This window comes from Rhipicephalus microplus, chromosome 5, assembly GCF_043290135.1.
Source record: "Rhipicephalus microplus isolate Deutch F79 chromosome 5, USDA_Rmic, whole genome shotgun sequence".
Lineage (NCBI taxonomy): Eukaryota > Metazoa > Arthropoda > Arachnida > Ixodida > Ixodidae > Rhipicephalus > Rhipicephalus microplus.
Window position 1 is genome coordinate 100,215,589 of NC_134704.1, and position 27,179 is coordinate 100,242,767.

The window sequence follows — 27,179 nt, forward strand, 5'->3', positions numbered from 1 at the left end:
AAACAATTAAGATTTTAAGTTTGAGTGAGCATTGAATCGAAGTTGTCTGCGTGGCGAGCAGGAGTCCTACCGTTTAGCGATGCTATTGGTTAAAACTTGTTTAAAAACACTACATAAATGTCATGTATAGCAAAGAGTATCTTTAACGCATCATATATTGCGTGGCAAAAGCTTAAAATTGCGCCAGGCGTCACAACTTGTTGATTGTGCCAAGAGTGCTTGTTATACCCATTACAAACATCGTCCGCGGCAAAAGCATCAACAAAGAGAGCAGCCTCGTAGGTTCGCGTGTTGTCTTACGAATGCGCAGAGTAACCCTTCGTTGATTAGCAAAGGGCAGAATTGTGAGTAGTGGGCTCTTAACAACTGTACTTGCTGTAGGCATTCAGGGAAATTTCGAAACGCCAACTTTACGCGCATAATAAAATTACGGCCCGGTTGAGGCATGCACTCGGAACCGAAAGAAGGCTAGCCATTAGGGAGACCAATCGCACGGGGCCCAATTACGCTATCGTGTTCTACTCTTAAGGGCTAAACTCTAGCATGACCCATATTTTTTAGGGGCGAGAACAATGACAAGATGCAATCAGAAACCTAGACTAAAGGAAAATTCTTTATGTGCGTGTGTCACTGTTGTTTTACGTATTTCGTGTGTTTGCGTGTGTATTCATTATTTTCGCAGTAAAGAAAAATTTTGTGAACACATACGGGTGCACCCACACTTCCCGGAAGTATAACTCATTAATAACATTTATTGGTGTTCGATGCGTCAAGCCGACAATACGATTATAAGGGACGCCATAGTGGAGAGCTCCGGAAATTTAGACCATTTCGGAATCTTCGTAGCACGTCTTCATTTAAGTGCACGAGCCTCCAGCATTTTCGCTTCCATCGAAATAGTGGCCTCCACAGCCGAGAACCTTAACCACTAGGTAACAATGATTGGTCGCAAATATGACTCGAGTGGCGAACACGCCCCGTAACCACGACACACACATTCACTGCAGCATCACAATTCAGAATTTACATCGGGAAACAAGCTACGAGACCTAACGAGTTTGAACGAACGCTTTCTCGCATTACAAAAATTACTTGGTCCATGTCCTCAAATGCATCTGCAGGAAAAGACGAACATCTTCCTGGAAGAACTTTTAGTGGACAGCGGACTGGACAGGCGCTTGTGATATACAGTTATTAGTTGTTATATGCGCGATAAGGTGTTAGTCCATATGCTGTGAGCAGAACTAGAAATACGAGCTTGTGGACGTTTATTGCAGTGTGAATTTCTGCAAGCAAGCTTTGCATTACCATGGTTGAGTCATGTATATGTGTTCTTCAGCACATACAGCACTCAGCCACTGTTAACATCGTATACCCATTTTTTTCTTTGATTTTTTGTTTCAGACGTTACATAAATGAAGTACTCGAAGTATTATAAACCTCAACCTCTCCCCAGCGAGACAAGTATACCAAAACAGCATACAGCAACCAGTAGATGAATCAGTAGAACATATATAACTAGTGCGTCACTTACCAGAGGTCACGACAGATTCGGCCTTTGTACGTCCGGGCAAGGTAGATCCCACAAAAGCAACACGCTTTGGGCAGAAACGCACTCACACAGGCTCAGTGAACCTATACTGCAAGTGCTTGACTTTCACACTCTTGGGCAGCCATCGAAACTGATTTCGTCGATGTTGACCACAGAAATTCTGCTCTATCTGTTGATGTCGGCATCTAATAACAACGCACAGTAGCACACGGCACAGATGACTCCATTCGGCGAATTCTCGACGACAACGCACGTTTCTCGTTTAGCCTGCAGCAACGTTCTCAGAGCTTCACAATAAGGGTAAAAAAATTAAAAAGAATTCGATAAATGATCGAGCGAATCGGGGGCACGCAGCTCACAATGCAGCGCCGCCAAAGCGCGAGAAGCAACGAAGACAGCTCGGCTACAGGCACACCGTGTCAGGACCTCACTTGATGTCGCGGCATTCGATCAAGCACGTGGACGGTTTGCCACTCTTCGGGGTGAACGGTTGGAAGGACTGTGATCGAGCGATAGAATTACATACACGGCTACTCTGGACAATTTTGAAACACCACTGAAGCATAAAAATAAAACAAAAAATAAACGGAAGAAACGCCGAAGAAGAGGCCGCAGAACTCTCCGAAGCAAAGCCGCGCGATAGGAGACAACGTGGAAGAACAGCTGCGGAGAAGCAAGAGCAATGCTCCGCGGGAGGCCCCCACTAGGAAGGCGGTCGGAGCGCGAACGCCGGCCGCTTCCGGCCCGAGCAGGAGAGAGACTGCGAACTTCAGCGCCTGATAGAACCGAAGCACGCTTTGTTTTTGTTTTTGTTCGTTATGGCTTTTTTCTTTAGTTTCGGAGGAAAGCGTCGCTGATAGGACGACGACACGAGCGCGCGCGCTCGGCTCGGTGCGACGGCAGCGCCGAGCCCGACCCTGGCGGAGGTTTTTTTCACCGCGATCACGCCGGTTGGCTCTCTCTTGCACTTCTGCACGACAAATGGATTAAAAAACCAAGGAAAGAGATCGAAGGGTAATAGGGGGGGGGGGGGGGTGTCGTTGTTGCGCGCGTTAAACAAAAAGGGGAACGTTTTACGCGGGATGCACGTGACACCGGGGGGGCCGCGAGACAACGGCGTGCAACTACGTACATTAAAAAAAAAAAAAAACATAACGCGCGATTGGAGCGCGCACACAGCTGTCTCGCGTGACTTCTTAAAAACGCAGCTGCATATACGGCTTCTCCGAGGTGAACAATCCGGCAGCGCGAATAAAAATCGAAATGTTTAAACCGGTTTGATTTAAAAGCTATGTTGGTGGCATATTCAATTCTCCACGCGAAGCGCCCTGACAAGCGCTTGAAAAGGTCGTGCGATATAGCAGAGTTGAACAGCTTTGAAACTAACGCCCTAAACAAGAAATAGCACCTGTCAGTAGCTAATACTTGCCTTCTCTCTCTCGGTAAAATTTATGTCAACGCTCCATTGTGAACGCCTGAACAATAGGGATTGCTACGAAATAAAGGTACTGAACACTGAGCGAGGCAAAGGCTACACTCATGTAGACTGACCCGGGCACACGTGTAATCATCATCATCATCTAATAATAATAATAATAATAATAATAATAATAATAATAATAATAATAATAATAATAATAGGAGGTCCCCTTTCAGCCTTGTGCTATGGAACCTCCTTCTGTATATTCTACCTCAATGCGTGTATATTTTTTGCGACAAATAAAAAATATCTTCTTCTTCTTCTTCAAATAATAATAATATTAATTATTATTATTATTATTATTATTATTATTATTATTATTATTATTATTATTATTATTATTATTATTATTATTATTATTATTATTATTATTATTATTAGAGCGGACGAGTTTTCTGTTTTCTGCATTAAAAATAGAGGGACGACGTATTCACGACGCTGCATTACTTGATATACAAAAACAGATACAGAGGATTGAATGCGTATCGAAGGGGAGCAATTAACTGCACCCTAATCACCAGATATTTGTACGAGCTGATTTTTTCTTAGGAATAAAGGAAAAAAAAGAACATTCACACGGATCCTAGTGCAGTTTTGAAATAAATTTTCCTAAGCGGAGGTTCGTGCCGATGCGTGGCGCCAGTTACTCCTCTTGACTTGCACAACAGTCAACATCGCATATTATATAACAAACGCAAGGCTGTACAATGGTACGCAGCACGACACTTAGGTATTGAGACTAAGTTTTTCAATATAGAAATCTGCCCCTACTAAAGTGAACAGAAGTAGTCAGGCCACTGAAATGTCCACACAAAACATGAAAGATCACTAAAATCTTGTCACTGGTGATCATGTCTTTCGGGAGCATGTAGTCTATTAAATACTGCAATGTCTTCACAAAAGTTTTCACAAAGATTGTTCTATGAAAATGTAAACACAACAATACTGTATTGAGAAATACATGTTGACAATGCCAATACATTTTCTTTTCTGTTTTACTACTTTCGTGATATTTCTGAGTCCTCAAAAAAGTGAACTACTACAGCAATGAACTACAGCAATGGCTTGCAGGGGTTTTTTTTTTTTGGTCATCTCTTGTGCATTCACGCAAAATGGCCCAAACACTAAGGCTTTTTTTTTCCTTCTCAGTCGATGTATAACGCAGCAGTGAAGACTGTCCACGTCAGCCCAGAGCAGTGTTAAATTTAAAGATGATATATACATAGTTTTTCTTGTGGACCTTCAACGCAAAATTTTGGTCTATCTGTCTGTATTTTTGTCTGATTGTCCGCCCTTAACGGTATTCTAAATGGCACCATAGTCGCCAAACAATGTTCCAAACAACCAACCCCATCCGCAGAGCCCACCAAAACTGCTCAATGCTCAGTGTTCATACTTGCGCGATTGTCAATTAAAAAGCAATCATTGCTCATATATGAGGCACTATAACAACACGTCAATATTATGTATATGTTTGTTTTTACTAGAAAAGGCATACATAAGTAATTCTAAGGACCGTAGCGTTTATCACAATGCGCTTACCATGCAACACTTGCACGAAAAGGCAAGTCTTTCCGACGCTTTGTTAAGACGGCCCGGTGGTGGCACCTACCCGTCGCTTTGCGTTATACACCTCATCGCTTTAGAGACGGGCACGCACGCCTCGCGCTCCATTTTCGAGGATAACTCCCAGATAGCACTCATGTCTCATGTGTAACGTGGCCTGATGCGCTCGTTCGTCTCTGCTGCACGCTCGAGGCACTCTAATGCAGCGCCTCCAGAATACCATTCCCCGTTTTTTTTTTTTGCGCAGAACATGAAATGAACGTTTTGTTCACTCTCTCCAGGCAGAAGGCTATCGTGTTTCGATGACATTTGCAGTGTAACATGCAGATACGGGGCCATTCTTCTTCTCTGAAATTCGCATGCTCTCGGGTTTCGCTTGCTGTCCCAATGAGGGCGCCACAACGCTATCGTGTGCGTCATGCCAGAATTCGTGTCTACATGATGACGTCCGAAATGTTTGCGATTGGCGACGTCATGAAGACGTCATGTGGGTACGCCATAACAAGATTTATCGCATCGCTTCCCGACTTCACCAGAGGGTCACTGCCGATGGTTCATATTTGCTGTTTGATGAGGCTCCTGCAGGCTTTTGCCTTAATAAAAACATGTTAACACTCGCATTCCATACAATATAGGCAGATGAATAATAAGGGTAGGGATGAGTACCGCAGGCACTCCCAAATTTTGAAATGAAGTGGACACTGTATCTTAGGTAAAGATTTTGCATTCATTTCACACTATCAATTCTAACATAGCGGGCTGAATCTTGAAGTATACTAAAGGAACTTGACGAAAATTGAAGGTCGGCGAAGCATGAAATGGAACGGGAAACAAGAGCCGTAAGATTAAGAAGCCTGAAGAACAAAATTGGCTTGAGAACAAACTTTAAATAAGTATATTATCACATTTAGCGAAAAAATTGTGCCAATTATCGTTTGCCCCAAGACCAATAGCTCCAACAACCGATGGTGAGTTACAGCAGCGTAATGGATAGCAAGTAATGAAGCAGCACAATGGTGGTCTAGTGGCTGAGGTACTCGTCTGCTGACCCGAAGGTTGCGGGATGTAATCCCGGCTGCGGCGCTTGCATTTTCGATGAGGCGAAAATACTGTATGCCCGCGTGCTCATATATCGGTGCACGTCAAAAAACCCCAGGTGGTCAAAATTTCTGGAGCAAGATCATATGGCTGTTTTGGGACGTTAAACTCCACACATCAATAAATGAATTAATCATCAAGAAAATAATAAAAAACGCAGACGTGGACGGCAGTGAATTTGACAGAGTGAAAAACGTATTCAGTTCACGGGAATATAATGGAACCAGCTCGCACGTGATTGGTTCCATTAAACACAATTTCGAGGGGCCCGCAGTGTATACAAGACATGGACTTACAATGACCAGTATAAAGGGCAGATAGCCTCTCTCTATTCCGGCTTGCGGTACCGTTGCCTGTGACTGCGTGCGTATATCTACGGAGAGCTATAGTGAGCTTCAAGGTCTCACTATACAGGTAATGCTTGCAGGTAACGCTTGCGAGATTGGTGCACAAGTGCGAAGGTGCACCGAGGCCTGTTGTTGCAGCGCATTGCATCTCTTCTTTTTTTTTTCTGCCCCTCTTCCTCTCTCCAGAGTAGCAGGTTAGAGTGGACTATCTCAGGCCGAACTCTCTGTCTTCTAATAAATGATATCTCTCTCTCTCTCTCTGTCTCTTGCAGTAACTCTTTTTTTATCCTGCGCTACACTTTTCTCAGGGGTAAATACAGGCTGTATTTGGCTGTGCTTCAAATTTGCAATAAATGAGCTTTTCGCTTTGCCTGAATTGCTTAAGCTGACAAGTCAATACAAGCACTGTTGCCTGCCATCCGCATACGTTATACCGACGTCATTTCAACAATGAAGGATTTTGTACCTTTGGACGCCTTTGTTGTGACGTCGCTTGATTGTGTACGCTAGTGCTTGCAGATGTGCAGGGCTTGCACTGCCTTTTTGATTGGTCCATCGTTGGCCAAGCTATACAAATAAAGGTGCTGCTCACGCATCTGGAGTCACGTATTCTTTATAATTGCTGCTGCATGAGTGATAGGGTATGTTTTTTCCCGCAACGCACATAGAACACCATCTTTGACGGAATAAATCTGAGATCATTTGCCCGTGCTCATAGGTGCAAATTGCCTGAGACAAACCGCAGTTAGAGACAGGATGGAGGTGCTTGAGAGGCACATAAAAAAGTGCCCCCACCTCTCCGACAAACAGACAGACAGACAAACCTTCATTAGCAAGTGTGTTTGAGCCCCCTGGATCCCTGGACCACCGCGCGGCCTCACATCATGTCTACATGGCCATATCTTTACACGCGATGACATCGGCTGCCCGAGTCACCAAAGCAAGCTGCGACACCGGGTTCTCAGACGAAAGCAGGATCTCCCAGTCCTCCCAGCTTGAGATCACAGGCTGTTCCTGTGGGGGAGAATCAGCAGGGCAGCCGGATAGGATGTGGAAAACTGGCGTGAGGGTCACCGCAAAGGGAACATTCAAAGGAAGTGCCATTGTAGTGGGACATCAGCTGGGCTGAAGAAAGAGTGAGTTCCTGGAGACGTCTCTATAGGATTTGTTAGGGGGGCGTAATAGTGGAACTCAGGGGAGAGTAAATCTGATGGTTCTAACGGGGTATTTGCGTGAGCTCTGCAAAAGTGTGCGTACGGTCCTTTGAGAAGCCCGAATCAAGGCTGTCCTGTGCCCCGTAAATTAACCCTCGAGCCAATTTATAGGCAGCCTCGTTTTTTGTTGTTCCCTGAATTAGCCGGTACCCACTGGAGCTCTACTTTTCGCAGTAAATATTGTGTGGGCGTGTTGAACAACAGCCAAGCAGAGGGGTGTATCCTGCTCCTGGCATAGTTGTACAAAGCAGTTTTGGAGTAAGTCAAGATGTACTGTGCATCAGATTGTGCAAGGTCTAAAGTTATGGTGGTCTCCTCGGTGTCCTCAGCTGCAGAACCTGAGGGGAGGCAGTGAATCAGGGAATGAGGTAGAGTAGGTTTGTAGGCAACTGCTACAGCTTCCTGTTCTGTAAAAGCGGCGTCTGTGAAGTGAACAAAACTATGAAGTGAACAAAAAGTGTGCTCTCGGCTCGGCTTCGGCATTTTAAAGTGGTGTCTCGAGTGCACATTTCCGGATGTTCTTGATAGGCACCCAGCCAGTGAACGGTCAAGATTGAGGCACGAGTGAACGGCAAAGTAAGGTGCCTGGAGGAGAGTGAGCGAACGGTGAGAAAAGAAGTGGCGAAACACCGTATGTATCCTATTCTACACTCTATTGCACCGCATGCTCCGGTTTCTAGGGCCTAGGGTAAGCACGCGCGCCCACAGCTGTTCTTATGGGAGAGGGAATGAAAGCGGAGAGATAACACCTGCCGGCGCGCTGATGCCGCGAACAACTCCGGATGCCTGACGTAGCCCTACTCAGAAATGCATTCGCATTAAAAAAAATTAAAGCATATCCATGAAGTGAATGATGATGAGTGGGGCGGAGCGTTCGTCCATGAATGCGTGCGTCCATGCGTCCGTCCGTATTCTTGTCTGCCTGTGTTTGACTGTCTGTCTGGCGACGAGCAAGAGCTTCCGCGGCTCTCCGCGCCTGGCGCTTCGCTTCGTCCATGCCTCACCGACGATCTGACACGCTCGGTGACGATCCAGGTGACAGAGAGGCACTTTTTTCCCGCGCCCCCAGGTACAGCCCACGCAGCAGCCAGGCGGAGATACCGGTAAAGCGGCTTCTGGAATATCCTCACTCAGCTGCTGTTTTTTGTACTTTTATGAGGCAGCACCCTTTATACTGTTCGCGAGATAGCACCGGTTACACCTGACGTTAGACATGGTGAGACTAAAAGGAACCGTGCTTCTGAGAACGAAATATCAAGGCTGGTGTCACCGGTGTGTTTCTGTGCTTAGAAAAATTTGTTAACGATTTAGAGTACGTGGTACTATACTATAGGAGAACCGTCCTGTGGGCCTCAACGAATGACGTTGAAGGTCGGAGTTTGTTTATAAAAAGATTGTTTTATCGTGGGATGCAACAAATCTATGGAACGAGCGTCAATACAACAAGCACAATAACAAAATTGAAAAAGAACGACATACACGACACATTTAAACAAATGTGTCCAAGTCCATAGGGTGTCCCTAACCCATGTTACTAGTGACTATATACACTGCATATATACACTAATCACAACATGGACAATGTACATGATGATATATGGACAGAATTTACAAGACTTGGTGAAAATGTTAGCAAGTATATAAAACAGGCATCAAGATGTGTGCAATTTACGCAATTTACAGCATTAAAATGAAGCACATATGCACAAGAACTCACGCCCATACGGGGCACACACAAACACATAGAAACAGTAAGCACATACAGATTACATGCACTAATCAGACACTGACAGGTGACCTGGCTACAGGAACCAGGCCAGGTCGAAGACTAATCGAACACGTCCGTCAACTACGGACAGAAAGCGGCACGACCATTGTTGTAGAAATTATTCGTCCCAAAAGAACAAGAATTTCTCTGACAGAAGCAGTACAAGTTCAGAGTATAAGCGTTCCAGAATCCGAAAGAGAGCACGACGAAGATGGCCTGCCGCAACAGCCTCGCACCTAATACGCCACAAACAAAAAGCTCCCGCAGCTATTAGAAGGCGTGCAAAGCGACTACGCGAGCAGTGACCAGATGTGACAAAGCGATTAACACCTAGGCCACGAACACCAATGTTATCGACCTTCCAAAACAACCTTGCAATGACACATTGCTTCAACATACGCTGGCTAGACTCCTGTAACAGGCAGTAAGGACAAGTGGAAAATAGGACCATGCCTCAATTCTCCAGTCTGTCCCGTGTTAGGAGTACTCTGCATCCAAGACGCCACATGAAGTCACGGAAGTGACTAGGCAAAAACGATGCCGTTATCGCCCTCCAAGAGACATGTCTCGATCGTGCTAGGCGGGCTGGCGGAACCAGAGAAAGCAGAAGAGCCGCCGTTGTATCAACAATGCGGCTTTCGAGAATGTTCACATCGAGAAAAACCTGCTGCACGTGTCGATAAAATGCTACTGACATTGAGTAAAATGCAGGCACGTTAAGTGTTTGTGGTGCAGAATTAAGCCCTGCATCTGGAGGTAAATAAGGTATCTTGGTGCCTAAGAAATATCAAGCAAGATCACGCGCAGGACACTGATCATTCTGCAACAACCGAAGTAAGAATCGTAGGGCAAGCAGCCGGCGGCGAACAGATACGGATAGAAATGTGAATCCACCGCAGTTTCTCGGTTGCCCAAGTGCTGCTCAGTAAACCAGCTCTGTTCCACCTGACCAAAAAAACTGAGCCAATGAGGGATTGCAACGACCTAGTGAGTCGTAATGGGGGCTGTACGACGTGAGATATGTACCATGCATGGCCGTAAAACGCAGTGTGTGCTGAATACCTTTTTTCGAGCATCGGTAAATCATACTCTTGCGCTTCCAAGATGTGTCGTTTCACATCTTCGAATACAAGGAGGTTGATATGCAGTAGAAAGTATAATCAAGCCCCAGAATGTGAATGGAGTCACTTTTTTGAAGACCGAAAAAGGGACTTAGGCCGGCGTATGGGGTACCAATGAATGAATATCGACATTTTGAAAAAATTAACGCAGCCCCTGAAATCTAGCCGTACTCGGCAAAAAGTTGTATAGGCTATGGTATAAACTGCCCCCTTCTTGAAATGCAACGTGATGTCATCAGCGAATGCTGTCACCGTCACGGTACCACTACCTGGGACAAGAAGACATCGAACGTATAGATTAGTGACTAGTGAGCAAAGGAATGGTTCGAGGCAGAGCAAAAGTGCAGGGGAACAAAGGACAACCCTGGCGAACACCTCGGGTAATAGGAAATGGCACACTCTCTAAACCATCAAGGAACAACGTGCTGCGTATATTTCAGTATGCGTTTCTGAGAAGCTCAATGAAGTTTTGAGCGAAGCCAAATGCTGCCATTACACTAAATAGAAAGCTATGTTCGAGGCGATTGAATGCATTTTCTTGGTCAAGTGAAACCAAGAGTCGCCGTGCTGATCTTGCTAAAGTGTACGTAATTATATTACGCGTAACAAAGGAGGTACTGTACTCTTTTAGGAATAGAGCATGCCTGATGATGGCCTATTTAGGAAGGCATCAGGCTTCTCTAACGCCGAGTGATAACCACTTCGAAAGTTTTATAATCAATGCTGAAGAGCGAAATAGGTCTCCACTCCTCTGGGCGAACAAACGATGGGTCATGTTTAGGTATTAAAGCGATTCGACCATCGCGAAAGCTATCAGGGAAATCAAAGTTATCAAAACAGCGGAAAATAACAGAGGCTAAAAAAGCACTAATGTCATTCCAAAACGGCAGTTAAATTTCAACAGGCAACCCGTCCGGCCCGGGGGCCAAGCCACGCTTCATAGAAAACAGTGCCTCTCACTTTGTCAGCTGACGGGGTTGTGCAAAGTTGTTCAGCGTCTTCAGATAAAATTCAAGGGAGCCTACTTAACATTGTGGGTGTCTTGGTGGTATCACGATGTGATGACATTGTCATACGAGCCATGTTGGCAAAGTGAGCTAGAAAAACTGATTTATCACGTGCCGGCGGCAACGCAGATGCTAAAGATCTGGTGGCCTGAGTTCCTAGTGGCCTTAACGGGTTGAGAAGCGAGTTTTTCGCAAAACGTAGAATCGCAAAGCGAGCACATGAAGTACGTCTGCAACGCCAATCAGCCGCAGTCAATAACGACGCTGCAAGAAGGCGTTGAAAACGAGCCCGTAACTCTCGCTACCATGCGCGCATGGAGGGAGTTAGCTGATCAACCCGAAGAGCAATACGCAGCTTTGTGGAAGCGTCCGCTAGTTATTCGGGCGTACCGAGTATAAGGGCATGCCCTGCTACTGAGCAGTGTAAATGCCACTGTATTTTGAGCACGTTCCACGCTTCCAGACCGGATCCTAGAAGAGAGGCGCGCACGATTCTAGATAACCTGGAGCGTGAACGCGCGTCGTGCCGAATGCAGATGTCGAGGTGCCAAGATCTCACTGAGGATGAAAAGGGAAAGTAAGAACCGAGCGTCACTGGTTGGTGGTCCGATATATAAACAAAAGATTATGTTAATGTTACTACATCGGAGTGCTATACGTAAGAAGCTAACGCACTCGGCACATAGAAACAATCCAACCGACTGGAGGTTGTGCTACGCCGCCAAGTCCAGGAATAATGTGGTCCATGCACTAGTCTGTACGTATCTATGAAAGAGAAATGCTGGACCAGGCGACGCACCTCCCGCGCGTTCTAATAAGAGCGACCTCTTCCTGGACCTTGCATCTCAGCTATACACGTCCTTGTCACGGAAAAAATGGTTAGACATCGCTGCTTGAGCTGGCCCATAAATACACAAAACGCGCGGCTTAAAAGATGACACGACGTAGACAAAAGCCAATACCTGTCCACTGCCAGCATAGGAAACATGGTGATTGCGAAGAAGAGCGCAGTTAAAAATAATAATTCCTACTCCACTGAAGTGAGATGTCGCGAAAGTAACAGTCTAAACTAAATGCTCGTTTGAATGACGAACGTGGTCAATGGTAAAAAAATTGGTTTCTTGTAGACTTCCAATATCACAATGTTCTGTATGGACTATGCTGATAACATCGGCTTGCCTTACTGGGTTACGGAACCCTTGAACCTAAATAATAAAGAAATGATTTTCAGGGGTCAGCCATATCGAAATGTTTGTGAGTGACTGACCTGGTTGTGTTTTTCGAATCGTATATAACCCCAGAGGTTTGTCCAGGCGAACTGGAGTGCACACACTACACAGCACATTTCAACCCTCTATACGAGGGTCCAGGTTGCTTCGGTTGCTGGGACTCGGAGCGGCTATCCTGGGTGCTGTCCAAGCTGGTGCCTGACTTGTGAGCACGCTTGACATCTCGCTGGGCTTGCATTTCCACGTCACATTCGTCTAGGCTAGAAGAGAGTCCAATGCTACTGTCGACTCCGAGGCTGAAGCTCTTCTTTGACGAATCAGTAGTGGTAGGGCTGCAACGGCTACGTTGTTGTCGCCTCCAACGACCTTGATCACGGATGGCTTGTCGAGACGCGTCAGCAAAGAGCTCCCAAGGCATCTTGCTACTTTTTTTAAGGAAGTCGCCAGCCTGGCTTTCGGAATGATCCGAGGGGCTTTGCTCATCCGGTTTCAATTCCATTTCTGGCGAAACACCTGTGCCTTAGACCTCGCAATGTCGGCGTCTGCTAAGAACTCAGCTGCTAGGTTAAGCAATGAGCCTGGTGCGTCGGTGCCTACAAGCATTTATTTCTCGGCTTGGGCTGACGTCGAACCTGGCACGGTAAGTTTGCCTGGGACAGACACGAGGTCAACCGCCGTGGCTTTTCTTATCGGTGAGATTGGCGAAATCGGCAATTTAGGTTTGGCCAAGCTGCACACATCCTCTTTTTCGTTCAATGTAGCACTCAGAATTGAATCCTGGTGTTCTACTAGTACAGCTCTGGATTCTAGTTCATCTGTTGCCGTTGGTGACATGGACGGTATGGCAGGAAAGTTCCCCGCAGCAGCATCTGAATATGAATAATGCACAGGGCAGACGGTGGTAGAGTGGCCATCTCCACAACGTAGGCTTGCGCGGTCGCAAGCTTCGCTTTCGTGTCCGTGCACACTACAGCGGCCATAAAGTGGGGCAGTGCACTGTGCTCGATAATGACCACTAGAGCTACACCGACAACAAACACGTTGCAGACCATGGTAGTCGAAGGTGACTCGATGACCAGAAACGCGAAGATAGTTGGGGACAGGATTTGTGGGACTCATTTCCATCCGGACAAAGCATGTGCCTGTGAGAACTCCGCGTCTTCCGCTCATGAAGCCAGCGATCACAGTCAATGCCTTGCCATATTGGAACAAAGCCTGGACGAGTACCTCGTTGGAGACAAAGGCTGGTAAGCAGAGGCAACCAATGTTAGTTACCTGCGGGCCGACAGGAACGACAGGAATACCCTCGCCACCGATGGTCAGGTGACCAGCGTTCACGATGAGAGTAATTTAAGCCATGCTCTTCACAGTTACTTAGAAGTTCATGGCTCCCATGTGCAGAATGCAGTGTACCTCTGAGAGGCCAACTATAGAGACTGACGCGTCGACGACGGTCTCCGAACTAGTCCCCGAAGGGACAACGGCGTCGAAGGCCTGTGCCTGCGAAAGCGTCCACGACGTTGAAGGTGCCATAGCTAGATGAGGTGCACGTGCTTGACCTGGAACACGCAGGAACGTCAACAAGATCCCTTCGTCTTCGTCTTCACAAGACCTAAATTAGCCCACTTGTTTGGAAAAACTTATTGTCACAAACGTCATTAACACTCAACAGAATAATTCCTTCTTAGACATAGAATAACGTTGATGACCAAAAAGACTTCATTTACATGAACATCAATATGAGATCACGTTGAAAGAACATGGACATTTGATGGTTCACACAAACACTAACACAAAAACATTTGAAGGTAAACAAGAAAACAAAAAACATGAATATGTACATTTTGCATATTTGCATGCTGGCATGCCGTTTCTGCCGGCGCATTGACACATCAGCCTACTAATACCAGGCCGGCCGAAAGACAAGTTGCACTCGTCCGTCGCAGATCGATACAAAAGGGCAAGACCAGTGCCAAGGAAATTCCACTTCACCGCGGAAGAAGAGGTCCTCCCACAAAACACGCAGCAGCTCCGAGTAAAATCGCTCTAGGATCGGGAAGAGCGCCCGGCGGCGGCGGCGGCCCGCTGCAACCGCCTCGCAGCGGTTGCGCCAGAGGCAGAAAGAGCCGGCGACAATGAGAAGACAAGCGAAGCGGTCTCACGAACAACGCCCAGAAGAAACAAAGCGGTTTACTTTGAGGCAGCGAAATCCAGCAATTACGGCTATAAAAAAATGCGAGCGATGACACAATGCCTCAGAAAACGCTGATTTGTTTACCGAAGGGAGCAGTTCGGGCATGTTGCTGACGGTACCATTCTCCACCTTTCTAGGCGGTCTAGAGTGGGAGGCACACCCCATTCCAGGTGCCGCATGAAGTCCCGGAGGTGTTCAGGCAGAAAAGAAGCCGTTAACAAGCTTCAACACACCCGAATAGAGTGAGAACGGCAGGCCGGGGGAACCACAGGAAGCAGCAAAGCAGCAGTTATCTCAACTTTGTGGTTGTTCAACACATCTGTGCCAGGACAGGTCGACTGAACATGGTGAAAAAAATCACATATCCACGGAGTGAATGACGATGAGTGGGGCGAAGCGTCCGTCAGCCTGTCCGTGCTTACGTCCGTCCGTTCGTGCTTGCTTCCGTCCATCTGCGCGAACATCCGCGTGCCCATTCATGTGTCCATCCATGCGTCCATCTGTCTGTCCATGCATTCGTGCGTGAGTCCGTCCATCTATCTGTCTGTCTGTTCGTGCGTTCATCCGTCCGTACGTCTGCGCGTCTACCCATCCGTCCGTCCATCTGCTAGTCTGTCTGTCCGTCCATCCGCGCGACCATATAGGGAACACTCCATGTACCGCCATGTCCAATCTCCCTTCCCCTGTGGCACATAACTGCTCTAGAGCGGGCATGTGCCACTGGTGGCTACGTAATACTCCATACATACGAGCAATGGACAGACCCACGCACTAAGGAGCTTCGCCCCTAAAGTGCAACAGTTGTTGCATGAAACAAAGGAAGTGTTATTGATAGTAGCCCCCTGTTAAGGTGCAAAATAGGCATCAAATACCGAAGGTGAGTACCCAAAAAGAAATATGCAAGCGTTCGTGCGGGAGATTCCTCCCCTTGCACTAGGCGCAAAAGCAAGCGTACTGCCAGCAGCCAACAGCATATGGACACTGATGGGAAAGCAAAGCCTTCCTTATAACGCTGCAGTCCCAGTGCCGAAGTAGAGACCAATTCAGTGCCGCCTGACTAAAAAAAAGGCATATCTCACGTATAGTAGAAATTGATGATATGTGAAGCATGACTGAGGAAGGTTCATATCTCACTTAAAATTGTCACAACGTTACGAGGCAGACAGACGTACTACACAGTAAACACAAGTAGAAATGCTATGTGCACTGGCCTATCCAGATAAGATGTAAGTATGCTGTTTATAGTCGTGTAACGACGGCTCCACTAACGTTTGAAATGCGAGCCCCAGCTGTACGTTGTTCTTATATTAGTACTTGATGGACGTGAACGAGTAGGCACATAACAAATAAGCGTCCATGTGTGGAAAGGGTTGTCGACACATCGTTAACAACATCACTGTGAACAGTCAGCACCAGCAGCTGAAGAGATATTGCGGTGACGAGGCGCCTATGTACACTGAAGTATGAAGTGTAGTTGAACTGCTGAAAATCGTTGATGTATCTTATGAAGAAGTGATCAATGACACCTCCAATCCTCGTTGTAGGCATAGGTCTTAGGATGCCCTGTGCAAACCAAAAATATCTTTCATGAATTGTATGAACCAGGCGTTGACGGGTTTTGACATACCTACATTGAAGTCACCAGCTATGATGAGCGACATACTCCTCTCAGCAGAATTATTATGGACTGTATTCTCCGTCGTAGTGGCGCAATTGCCAAGAAACATAGACAAGAAGCTTTTCACGGACTCTTTTTGCGCACCGAGGCTCAGGTAAATGGCGGCGAACGTGATTTCACTGTCATTGTAATTTATGTACGCTATACAGACATCGCCAATTCCACTGCTGGCGGCTATGCTTTCGGTGATTGGAGGTTGGTGCAGTGCAATGCCGGCAATGTCGAAGTTTCACGTCGCAGTGTTTTTAAATATGGCCACGCCAGCGCATCTGCATTGAGGCTGCTAGCTATGGACGACAGACTGGAATCCCTTGATGGAAATGGGCTCATCACTCGAACTTTCAGAAAGAAGCAGTACGGAAGTTTATTTGAGCACACATTCTTCTTCAGTGTCTTGCAGGTGTGCATGAAGAGACTAGACGCTGAGAGCAGAGAGTGTGAGTTGTTTCCTCTGATTCTGGTGCCGCACGAAGGCGTCAGCCTGGTCTAGGATAGTAGCCAGCCACTTTTTTCTAACCGGTTCACTTCGGCCGCAAGTTGTCTGTCGCTTGAACCACGCGAGTAATGAAACTTGAAATCACACTTTGCGTTGGTTATGTATAAGCCATCTAGGATAATAGCTCTAGAAAGGGCCACGGAGACAAGCCTCAGGGTATGGCGCCTGCCTTATTCGTAGACTACCTCAGCCTACGTGGCTCCTTGAGTCTTGTGTATAGTTATCGCATTGGCTTGTGCGAGGTAAACTGCGTTCTCTCGCAAGAGATATATTGCCTTGCGCAGATCGTGTTGGTGGTGGTTCGCAGTCCCATGGACACCAACTGCGATTGTATGAAGGGATTTGCAACCATGACTTGTTTCATTTTAGCCCGAGCGATGATGCCTTTTGCAGATGTGGGGAACTCCAGCCACAGACGCACGATGTTGGCGTGTTCATCGTGCTTGACGTAGCGCAAGGCACCCATGTTTTCATTGAGGAGACCATCGCTTACGGCTATTTTGGCTGTGATTATGTAGAGCTTGCTGATGCTTAGAAAAATTGAGGCTGGCAGGCCCCCCCCCCCCCCCTGTCGCTTGTGTTCATGTTAGCCATCTTTGAACGGGTATCCCTGTAAGCCTGCTCATCCTTGTAGCCGGTGGTCTTATCGCTAGCACAATGGCGTAGAATGTCGCCCACATCCTCGATGCAGTGGGCGTTGTAGCGCCCGCATTGCTGTTGAACAGCCGGATGCCACTTGGGCACTTTGTGGCAGCTTGCTCGAATGACACAAGGCGGCTAGCAATCATCGTGACGTCATCCTCGCTCAGTGTGAGGCTGTCACCCGATCTCGTAACAAATGATGAGAAGGCTGCGTCACTTTGGCCGACAACACGAACGAGCTGGTGGTAGTGGAGAGTCTTTCAGGGATGTTCCGTCTTTAGCTCCCTCACTTGTCTCACGCAGCGCCTGAACACCTCAGTTGCCTTGATGAAAGAAAACTGACAGAAGTCACAACACATGTAGACGTTGAGGCCTCCAAAAGATTCGTGAATGTTCTGCGTGACTTGGCGCAGCCTTTCATCCACTTTCACCAGCACCTCGCAGCCCATCATGTTGACTTCGTCTACTAATATAGCCTTGACGTCCCTGAAGGCACATCAGTAGGTATTTATATCGCTGTGACTCAAGCCTCCATCATCGTTCTTCGTTGTTATCTTGAGCGCCGAGTACATGATGATGCCTCCGATAGCAGAAGCGGCTTTCCCCGTTGTTGCCATAGCGACATAAGCATTGCTTGCGGAGCCAGTACTCGTATAGAGCCGGTTTAGGTCAACCGTATATGTCTTGCCACACCCCGCTAGTCCCGTCAGGAAGACTCAAATCCGTTCCTTATTGGACAGCTGTGAGCGATAGATGACCCCCAGTAGTAGTCAGTGCTGCTCCTAGTTTGTGAGGCGCATGGCTGCGCAGTAGTCCCTGGCCCTCATGACGTCCTCTCTTGTCCTCACTGCACATCATGTGTTACCTGCTCCACATGCAGAGGTGACGTGTGCGATATCAACATTTCCGGGTCGGTCTACGACAGAACGCTTTCTTGCCTTACCACAATTTTTTCTTGCTGTTGGTGTTTAATGATGTTTTGTTGCAGAAGTTGGTAGCACTTGTGTTCGAGGTCCTTCCCAGAAATGTTTCCCTCAAACTCTCTCTTTTTGGATACAATTCGTTCGAAGTGCGTCTAATAGAGGGACTTGAAATTTTTTAAACATCGAGGCTCTCGCGCCTGAGCGGGTGAAATAGCGTGACCATTTCTCGCATAAAATCATCCACGTCCTCTCTTCTATAGGCTCGGTATCTGATGATCCCGGGCACTTTGCAGTGTTGATACTGGCCTTGTTGAGGGTTGTACGTATAATGCACGACAAAGCCCGCGAGGCACACGTCAGCCATCTCTTCGAGATGATCCTCGTATTTTGGCACCAAATCCAACTTCTACACGTCAGTGGAGTCGTCGTCTTCATCCTGTAATTCTCGCTACTGCTTGCAGAGGCGTACTCGCTCGTCGGGGTGCATCGTAGGTATGAAAGAAATTTGCCGGCTGGAATCAGACATGTCAAGACGAAAGAGGATCCACGCAGCTTCTTGGGTGCTTATCTCAATGCCGTTAAGCACATGTACACCAAGCTCACTGACAAGCTTGGGTGGTGCTTCTCAATGTCTGCAAGTGCGGTGTGCAGATTTGAGAATCCATGGTTGGACTTGTTGACGTGGTTCAACACATAGCCCGCGCACGAATAGGCATCCACAATCACCTCAATGTCCATGTTGGAGTTCAGGACAGACGCTATCTACGGATGAAAGGCATTCACAAATTGCGTTTGGGGGTCTTTCTTGATTGAGACTGTGGCGTGATTGATGCCTGCTTTGAGCACCTGGATGTATTCAGAGTCTGTAGCAATACCTTTGTTCGGCCAAAGCTCGTCAACTGATGCGTACTGCGCTTCCTCCAACTTGCTGTGCATACGGTTATACTTTTTGCACAAGGCCTTGAGTTCCAGTGTGATTCCTTTGTGCTTGAGAGTGGGTGTGAGAATACGTGTCTCCCGCATTGGCCAGAAGGGAACATTAAACTGGCACACGTTCTTACTTTTGTCGTGCTTGTAGCAAATGTATTGGTGTATCTAGAGGCGCTGGCACTCAAGACGCTGGTATCCAGGCTCATAAGCGAATTGACGAAGGCAACCGAGCAAGGCATATCGTCATTCAAGTCCTCGTGAGGCGCCTTGTTGAGCCAAAGGAGCAGGTGCGCGTGCATGCTCCCTCTCTGTTGGAACTCTATTTGTTTAAAATAATCCACAACGTGATTATTCGTGAAGGTGGGTATCTTAGTGTTCTGCAGCACCACCATGATGACACGAAAGAGTTTGTCGAAGAAGAGGGCGCAAACTACTGGGTCATTGTTGACTAGGCTAGCCTTGTACAACGAGTGCATGTCATCGACTTTGTGGCAGCGCTTCTCAACCGGCTCGTTCAGATTCTCTATAAGTTGAAGAAGGTGCTCATTGCGTAGCTCGGAGATGCTGAGAGTCATAAAGAGCGTAGGCTTGCCGAGTGGTCGGGTCATCGCGAAGACATCTCTCTTCCTCTGCGCCCAGTAATACACGTAAATCGGTGTGCCTCTAAGGAACGCGAAGTCTGAACTGATGCACTCCTCGACAAAGCTGCGGTGTTCCAAGAGCTTCTTCGTTATATTCTCAGTCACCTGGTAGTTTCTAAAAGTGATGCCAAGCCCTGCGTGTATGCGGAACCACAGGACTTACATCGCCATATACAAAATGTGGGTGGGCATGCTACCACGCCGATCAGTGTGGTGAATTCACAGCTTGCCAAGTCGAAAACAGTTGGGTGTACATCGGAGCTGATGCGCCGGGGATGCTTGAAGTAGATCTGCTGGAAAGAAAGCTGTTCTGCGTGCTTGTCGTACAGCACGCTTTGTGGGGCGATGTTTTCACGGGACTTATGTATAGGTAGGCGGTATCATCCCATATGGCTGTCTGTTGTCAGTAGCCGATTTGTGCACACAAATTTTTGATCGTGGTTGCGTCGTCTTCCAGCCCCTCTACTGTCTCCATCTCATCTGCGGTGGCCAGATCATCCAGGCATTGATCAATGTCTCCCTCCAGCACCGATATGTGATAACGCATGTAGAGCGCGGTAATGCGCAAGTAGTCAAGCCACAGCTTCAACTCTGCCTTACGCACCACACCCTATACATACACCGACTTTAGCGCCTGCATCTTTTTTAAGCTCAGAAAGATGCCCATATCGTCCGAGACAGCACGTGGAAGTTACTGGACCATCCGATTCACTTCCACAGGCACGTTGACCACTTGGCCTACTATTCCGAATGGCCCCCAGCGCCTGAGGCGGCGGATTCGCATGAATGGTATGCGGGAAGATACAGGCGCTCGCTGATCTCGTTGAACGGAGGCATATGTGCCAGCTTGGATACGATTGGATTGGATAAACTTTTATTTAGTTCTCCATAACACATATCACTGTGCTGTGGGTTGCTCCCACGTGGTGACTGAGATGCCGAGCTCCTCAGCCGCCTCGCGGGCTTGGTGGAGAGCCCAGAGCTGATCTGCCAAGGGCGAGCTGAGGATTCCCGCCTCCCATCTAGCAGAGGTGATGCTCGATAAATGAGCGAATTTGGTACACTGCCAGTGCATAGGTGCTAATGAAGCTATTTACCTTCAATGTGGGCGAAAATTACTTCGGTATAGGGCAGGGCACATTATGTGTAACATTTTCTAATAAGGTTTATCCGCGTTTACGAAAGCCTTACTGTAAGTGCTTGGGGCGAAGTTAGATTTTTGTGAGGCGGAGAGAAAATCCTTCTAGTCAGGTAGAAATGTTTAGTGAGCTCGTTATATATAAGAGTTTGCCGGTTTTCCCCTTCACCGGTAGAACGCATTCCCTAGGAGGTGCGGTTGGAGAGGTCTCGTGCCGCCTCAAGTGCTGCTTCATTTAGATTGGGAGGGGAGTCGTTGATTTGTCAGAGGCAAGCTGAGAACGAACTCGGAAAATGATGCGTTATGTCCTTGCCATGTATCTTTCTCAGCGTTTGATCTGAGACCGTCTCCTTTGCGAAGGCCCGCAGTGCTACCATGGAATCACTGCAGACGACTTTAATGTTATCCATCTTGAGTGCTAAGGTGATGGTCACCTATTCCGCAATGATTGGGGCTTTCGTCCTGACCGTCGCTGAGTTGACGAAATGGTCAGCCCCATCAACCACCACTGTCGCAAAGGCTTTCCCATTGGCGTAGGAAGCAGCGTCAACAAATACGACCCTTCGTTTCTCGTTTGATACTTGACGAAGTAAAATTCTAGCCTTCGCTACTCTTCTTCCGATGTTGTGTTCTGGATGCATGTTTTGTGATATAGGAGATACCATGATATTCTCCTTGATGTTGTCGGCGATATCATTGTACTTGATTCTAATCGTCATTGGGTGCTGGCCCAGCTCTTGCAGGATCATTCTCCTCGACCTTGCTGTAGATAATCTTGCAAACTGTGCTCTCTCTTGGGCCTCTGCCATTTCTTCGAGGGTGTTGTGAATGCCAAGCTCAAGAAGATGCTCGGAGCTCGTGTGTAGGGGTAGGCCCCGGACCTTTTTGATAACTGTCTTAGAAGCACATTCAGTTTTTCGCACTCTGCTTCAGACCAGTTGTGCATTGCTGCATCGTACGTGAAGTGGCTTGGAATAAACGCATCCATCAACCGAATGAGGCTGTCTTCCTTGATGCCATATCTTTTGTTGGCCAATCTGCGTATGGGGTGCACTGCATTGTCTGTTTTACAGGTTGACTTGGCTATAGGTTTGCTGTTAGCGCCACAAGGCTCTATCAACATGCCCAAGATTTTGGTGGAGTCGACCCTCTGGGTGACATCCCCTTAATTTGTACGAGGTAGTTGTCTATCTGGTTTAACGGCTACCATCCCCTGGGCTTCGGTCCCGGCGTCTAGTCCGAGACTGTTAAAGGTCTGACTTGCTCGAGGAGCACTTGAGCCCTGAAGGACAAAGGTACTCTTCTACGGTGTCAATCGCCTCTTGCAGAAGCCTCTAAATCTGCCCCTCACTCCCCACTGTACACCAGATGGTAGTGTCACCTGCGTAGTTACTGTGCTCCAATCCTTCGATGCTCGATAATTTCTTTGACAGTCCAATTATGGTAATGTTGAACAGCATTTTATTTATTTGATACCCACAGCGCCATAATGCATTACAGGGGGGGGGATAAAACATGATTACCAGACAGAACACAAGTTCAATTTCCGGCAAGTACAGTACAGCCTATCCAGATAGTAGGAAGTACACTGAATACACAACGTAACAGAGATTGAAAAAAATGTACGAAAAATGCCATCGGGTAACATACAGTAAGACGAAAACAAATACAATATGTATACCGCACAAAAAAACACCCGTCATCAACTGAAGTATTCACTTGAATCTAACGAAGGACAAAATGAATCACTATAGCAGCAGCGACAACGACCGCTGAAGTTAATCGATTCCACTGAAAAACCGTTTTAGGGAAAAAAGAATTACTGAACGCTGCTGTCTTACATCGGTACTCCCGCACTTTGTAAATGTGATCGACTCGTCCCGACACGTAATGGGGTGGAAAGATGTCACTGTCATGAAGAGTACAAGTTCGAGATAAGTACACATCATGGAAAAGCTCCAGACGCTCTTTAGCCTGGTGTGTGACCAGCTGTTCCCATCCTAAAGCTTGCTTGCAGCGCGTCATGCTGAAGTTGTGGCTCTTAACAATGTTTCTCAGGACATAACGGGCGCCGATGTTTTGCACTTTTTCCAGTTTATTTTATCTAGAGCAGTGGGCGGGTCCCACACGCTACTCGCGTAATCAAGTATCGAACGCATGCATGATTTGTACAGTAATTGCCGCGTGTACTGGGGAAACTCACGCGTGTTTCGCCGCAGAAACCACAGTGATCTACAAGCCTTAGCTGTCGCCTAATCAACATGACAGTGCCAACACAAAGTTGGTGTGAAAAATACGCCCAAATACCTCTGCTCAGAGACTTTTTTAAGACCTTCTTGTTTATAGTATACGAAGGCAAAGCTTCATCCTTCTTCCTAGAAAACGTCATACACATTGTCTTCTCCAAATTAACTTGCATTTGCCATTTTTTACACCATGAATTTATCTTGTCCAAGTCGTCTTGAACTGCACCCCGATCACTTTCACAGTTCATTGCTTTATAAACGATGCAGTCATCTGCAAACATTCTCATCGACGGTTGTACGTCCAGGTTGATGTCATTAATATACCTTAAAAACAATAATGAGCCCAGTACTGACCCCTGAGGGACCCCGGACGTCACGTTGGTAGTGGATGACTGTTCTCCATTCACGACGACGTACTGCTGCCTGGAATTTAAGTATTCTGCTATCCAGTTATTAGCTATCGGGCTATTCTTGTATTGGGACATTTTCTGCAATGATAAATTATGGTGAAGCAAATCGAAAGCTTTTCTGAAATCCGAAAAAATGCAGTCAGTACTGGTTCGGTTGTCCAGTGCGCATGCTACCTCATGAGTAAATTCGATTAACTGGGTCAGACAGGAATGGTCCTTGCGAAAGACATGTTGGCGTTTATTTAACATGGAATTGGCTTCTAAATGCTTCATTATTGATGATTATAAGACATGCTATAAAATTTTGCAGCAAACGGCTGTTAACAATATAGGACGATAATTTGAAACAATTTCTCGAGGTCCCGATTTGTGAATAGGTACAACAGCAGCCGATTTCCAATCACTTGGTAAAGCACAATCGATTATTATTAATAAATACAAAGATTATTACTAAATACTGAGACAACATGTGCGCACAGGATTTCAAGAGAGCATTTGGCAGTCCATCAGGTCCAGAAGCTTTCGATACATCTAGGCGCTTTAGCAGGGTTTCAACTCCTTGGCTATTGATGAAACCACTGCCCCTTGCGACGTGCCCCTTGCTTCTAGTTCAATTTCTGTGGTCTCGATATATGAAATTTTTTTCATGGCTTTCCTATCTGTAAGAAAGGACCATACGCAGTCATAGAAGGCTTTCCCCAGACCAAGCTCGAAAATTGCTTCGAGTATGAATGAGTGGTAGATGTTGTCAAACGCTTTTTCTTGATCTAGCCACAAGATGGCTCTCACGTTTCAGGTTTCGTTGTTGATGACCTAGTGTAAGATAAGCTTCATTGCGTCTTACGTGGATAGCCCTGCTATAAATCCATCCATATTGTGTGTATAGATATCGTTACTTTGAAAGTACTTGTTTATCCTGTGCAGTATGACATGTTCTGCAACCTTGCCGATACACAATGTCAAGTATACTGGCCTCTTGTTCAAGTTAGGGGGCTTTGCTGGCTTGAAAATAAGGATCATGTTGGCCAGTTTCCACTGCTCTGGCACCCTACGTTCTCTCCATGCTGCATTGATCATTGCTTCAGGGTCTCAATCAACTCGTCATCAAGGTTACGAAGGGCCTTGTTTGATATAGCGTCCAGACCAGGGGCCGACCTGCCGTTGGAATTATGCAAGACTCTTCGGATCTTTTCGGTGTTAAAGTCACCTTCAAGGCCTGAACTGGGCGTGCCCTAGTACTGTCTGCTTCGTGGTTCTAATCCTATTGTGATAAAGAGCTGCTTATGGGCGAGCCGCTGCACGACTTGCTGTTCTGTAAAGAGCCCTAATTAACTCTTTATGCAAACTTCAAGCGATAACAAGCTTTTTATTTGTTTTGGTGGTGTTTTTGTTGAGGAGATGTTTTAACATATTCCATGTCTTGCCATTGCGCATCTGACCATCGACGGAGTTGCAGATTTTGTCCCATTTCTGCCTAGATAGTGCCTGACAATGTTCTTCCTCTGATCTGTTTACCTCAGTAATCTTCTTTCTCAGTTTTCGGCTCAAGCGCTGACCCTTCCAATGGTTAAGTAGTGCTTGCTTTGCCCCAAGAAGATGGGTGAACCAGCTATCCATTCTTTCAACCAGAAAATCTGTCGTAACAGTTGAGGAGACAGATTTGATTTCCTTTTTATTCTATTTGACCCACTGCTTCAAGCCTGGTCTGTGTCCATCTTGTTCCCTTTCCATCCTTAACTTCGTGTACTTATCCCTGTCTGTGAAGTTTAATTCTCTCTGCTACTCACGCTCCACGGAGAAGGTAGCGGCAAGAATGCAGTGTTCACTCCCGAGGTCTACAGCAAGGTTCATCCACTGGGCCTTCTTGATGTTCCTTACAAATGTAAGGTCTGGGGTGGAATTCCTGCAGAAGGATGTACCAAGCCTTGTTAATAGACTAGGGTTCCTGATCAGGATGAGATCAAGTTCACTAGCACTTTGCCAAAGTCGATTTCCTTTTCTAGTGTTGTACTTGTAACCCCATGTATGATCATGGGCGTTGAAATCACCTGCTATGACGAGTGGACATTCTCCGGCAATACTAACAGCTTTCTTTAAAGTCGTCTTGAACACTTGTTTTTGTACCTTTACACGGCTATATATGTTAAGAATAAATATGCTCTGACGGTTGCTGGTACCAGGCACAATCTCTACCATGACGTGTTTCAACCGGCCTGCTTCTAGTAAGGTCGTGGGTTATGTGCGTTATTTTGTTGCATACGGAGGTGCAGACTCCCCTCTCGTTGGTGTCCCCTATTACAGGCCAGAATCCAGGCAGCGTTGCTTCAGGTGAAATGGTTTCTTGCAATATTATATTATGAGGCTTTTCTTGGTCACTCCTGATCTACTGCTGTAGGGTTGCCTTCTTTCAAGGGTAACCTCTACAGTTACTTTGCCACATATGATATGCTTTATCTAGCGCTGCCATCATGGTTATTACATGGGAAACCAGAGCTTGATGCTGCACCTGTCGACAGGTTTGGTATCACTAGTATTGGTGGCCGAAGAGGCGAGTTTGGTGCATGAGGAGGCAATGCTGTGTTGTGCAGATATGCTTCGACATTTGTTATGCGCAAGGTCATATGCTCTTTCAGTGCCGCCGTGCTTGATAGTAGCCTGCCCATATACTCGCTAAGATTGGCTACTACCTGGCTGAGTGTGTCGAAGACCTCTTTCATATCTGGCATGGTCGTTTGGTTGGCTTCCACGTCTTCTGCCATCATGCCCTCTTTTTTGTGATTCTCGCGTCCCCCACGTTTTCAGCCACAGGAACATCAACTGGCTGAGGTGTTGGTTGTGAAGACTGCGTGCTGGTTAGCTTAGTCAGAAAATTATTTCACTTCCTTTAACTCAGCTGATAGTCTCATTCAATTTTGTAAGCCTCGTGTTTCTTGCTCTAGCTGTGCAATTCCATCATGCTGTGGCAGCTTACCTGTCATCTGCTCTGCCGCACCGTTGTGCACTTGCTCAGCCCAGCTGCCTTTCGGTGCAACTGCAGGCGTCCTCCCCGGGTTGGAAGCCATGATCTCGAACTGGACGCCAGGCAGCTGGCCATTCAGGTGCCGTCCAGGCTGCTCCTGACCCAGATAGTGACATTGAGAACTTGAGAGGCCCCACGATTGGGACTGAGCCTGTGGTCAGAACCTCTTCTGGAACGCAACCTCCGCTTAGAGTGGGGCCGCCTTTCCCGTTCTTGTGTAGTCTGGATGCTTTGGGTCTCGATGGCTGAAATTAGGTGCTCGTCATTGATTTCTGAACTCGATGTCATTGATGCGTCACGGGCTTCTGTGTCTGGTCGCGATCTTCGCCAACGTCTGTGTCCGACGTCGTATGGCACAAAGAACCTGTTCTTGCACTCCTTGTCTGCCACGGGTTGGTAACCGTCGCACAACCTGCATCTTGAATTGCACTAGTGCAGCCTATCTGGGTTCTTGATCGCGCAGTCTTTGCAGATGGTTTC

The 27,179-nt window shown here is 47.0% G+C and overlaps 2 protein-coding genes across 2 annotated transcripts in view; one reads left to right on the forward strand and one right to left on the reverse strand.

The window, feature by feature from the left end:
• Positions 1–2,499, reverse strand: part of LOC142817881 (uncharacterized) — a 219,502-nt gene extending 217,003 nt beyond the window's left edge. Inside the window, exon 1 of the mRNA XM_075895814.1 lies at positions 1,535–2,499. The gene's annotated coding sequence lies outside the window, so the exon portion shown is untranslated. The remainder of the gene's footprint in view (positions 1–1,534) is intronic.
• The window catches only part of LOC142817882 (scoloptoxin SSD976-like), a 454,431-nt gene that overhangs the window by 193,590 nt on the left and 233,662 nt on the right, over positions 1–27,179 (forward strand). The window lies entirely within an intron of this gene.